Source organism: Austrofundulus limnaeus, unplaced genomic scaffold (genome assembly GCF_001266775.1).
Source record: "Austrofundulus limnaeus strain Quisiro unplaced genomic scaffold, Austrofundulus_limnaeus-1.0 Scaffold3, whole genome shotgun sequence".
NCBI classification, from domain to species: domain Eukaryota; kingdom Metazoa; phylum Chordata; class Actinopteri; order Cyprinodontiformes; family Rivulidae; genus Austrofundulus; species Austrofundulus limnaeus.
The window spans coordinates 4,224,231-4,226,902 of NW_013952405.1; positions in this window are offsets into that span (position 1 = coordinate 4,224,231).

The window sequence follows — 2,672 nt, forward strand, 5'->3', positions numbered from 1 at the left end:
CTTCCTTGTCCGACATTAAACAGAGCCCGGCAGAGGAGGGAGGGGCGGGGAGGCTGTTGCCGTGCAGCACTTCAAGAGCTGACCTGCGTCTGACCTCAAAGTGCACAAGCAACCAACTTCAGCGTTGGCTGCGATTTTGAAGCTGAAATCGCGTTCGGTGTGAACGCTGCATTAGAGAGGCTTTTATATCAGAACACGGCCGCTGCGACGAAACCGTGGAGAAGACACGTCATCGTGGAGAAACGTTAACCAATATGGAAATGAGCCTGTAGTACCACTGCTCAACCCATAGAAAGCAGCAAAAAGACCTTTTTAGACYAAATATTGCAGATTTGAAAAAATACGAACAAAAACGCCAAAATTAGCTCAGAAATAGTAGTATATAACATTTTAGACACATTGTAGATAGTTTATCAGCTTAAAAAAGTTAATTCGGGGGTAAGTTACCCTTTAAAGATGTTCATTTTGAGCAAAAAAGGAGTAAATATCAAGTAGTTCAAAAAATCTGTTATAAAAGGAACCTCTCCGTGTAAAGAAAAAATATATATATATTTTCTGAACCACTGAATTAATATAAATGAACTTTTATGTAACAGTTCTGTTATACACAAGTTCAGTTTAAAAACCAGTTAATGAAATTTTGGCGACATCTAGTGACGAGTAACAGCAATAACAATAAGCAACTACAAAAGTTCCTTGAGCATTTTTTTTTTTATTTTGGTACTGACGTGTGGCCACTGTTTTAAACTTAAGATTTGGCCCAGCTCCCACAACATCACATTTGAGCAGAGCATGTAAAAAAATAGTTATATTAAATTAAATTTATCTTTGGTGGTCATCATGGATTTTGTATTTACATTCATATTTTGCTAAAGATTGTTCTTGGCTACTACTATGTAAGATTTCAGCTGTGTGTTTTTAAATGACTAAATTATAGCCCTTTTGTAAATTTTGCATTACTGCTTATTTTAAATTAGGAATAGCAACGAGCTCGTATTTGGGATCATTCGTAGATACACCACAACTAATTTCAGTTAAAAAAAGGTACTGAAGTGGCTGAATTATGGCCATTTCAAGTTCACCTTAGTTGGCATGTAACATTTTTGGTTAGCATTTATAATTTTTAAAGGATATAATAGGCTACTACTACATAYTTTTCAGCTTTGTCTATAAAAGGTTGAATTATAGGTTTCTGTAAAATTATCATTAATGGTTATCTTGGAGTAGGACTAGCAATCAGCATGTCTTTGGGATCATTCTTGGCTATTATCACGCAATATTTTAGATCAGTATTTTCTATAAAATACCTGAATTACATTCATTTGAAAATAGATGTGGCACCCATATTGAATTTTCACATCTAGAGTAGTTTTTTTATGTGCCCCCTAAAAAACACGTTGTCAACTCTGTGACCCCACTTGCAAAAAAAAAAATCTAGCACCTCCCCTACTTTGGAACCCATTCATTTAGCTTTTTTTCATATGCATGGGAATAATAAATTATTTTAAAGCATAAATGAGAAAAACATTAAGAAATTAGAAAAATGTGTTACAACGACTTATGGTTATGAATCTAAAACCACCTTATAATGATCCTTGAAATGTGATAATTCCCAGGATCAACAATATCAGTAAATGCAAATAAAAATAAGCACAGGAACATAACATAGTTTACCTTGTCCTCCTTCAAACAGATGTTTACCTCTTTGGAGACTCTGTCTTTGAAAAAAGTCTGAGGTAGTTGGACCATTCTGGAAAGATGTAACAAATAATGAAGGTTAATAACATCCTTCAGCTAGCTAGGAGGAAAGAAATTACCTTAATCCTACTGACAGTTACCCTAAAGTGGTGAGGTTATCCTACTAAAATATAGCCTACCTGTTTGACTCATTATCACTCCTATATTATTCACTCATCTATTACCTTTTCCTCTTCTATGGCTGATGACCTCTTCTGGAACTCTGCTCTCACGAAGGAATTTGGAGACAGTGGTCACACTGCACATGCACATTTTGTGAAGATGCAGCACAACAGTGTTTACCTAACAATTAAAACAGGGTCACTGTGCCAGCTTTGCTGAGATGCGCTGAAATCCTTTGTTGAATGTTTAATCACATCATGTCAATCAACAGTTGGGGAAGTCTCAGCAGATCACATTACGAACACAATTCAAGTGTGCAACTTTGCAGAAATGCTAACAACGTTGCTATTAGTTTTAGCTAAAAGACCGGCTGAGGTGCTTATCCAGAAGAAAAAATAGGAGGRGAGATGACCTGTAACTCTCAAGCAGTAGTTATTGCAGCAGAACAACACCTACTTGMTGCAGCCCTGTTGAAGCTTCTTCCTCACAGTCTCAGACGGATCTCGTTCACGGCGTTCATGACAAGTCTGCACCTGGAAGAAGTTCTTCTGATCCAGGAGAAGAGCGCACATGCCCGCATAAGCAAACTAAACTCTAGGCAATATTCTGGCATTTTTGGTCGGAAATATCCGATTTTAAATCTAGAAAACTTGTGTTTTTTTTTCTCATGAGTTTACTAGTTTTTTTTTCTTGTAAATTTCTGCCTTTAATTATGGAAATTTCTGAGTTTTTTTCTCACAAATTTGCGATTTTTCATCATAAGAAAATTTTCTGTTTTTTCTTGTGAATTTCTGACTTTACCGTGTCAGAAA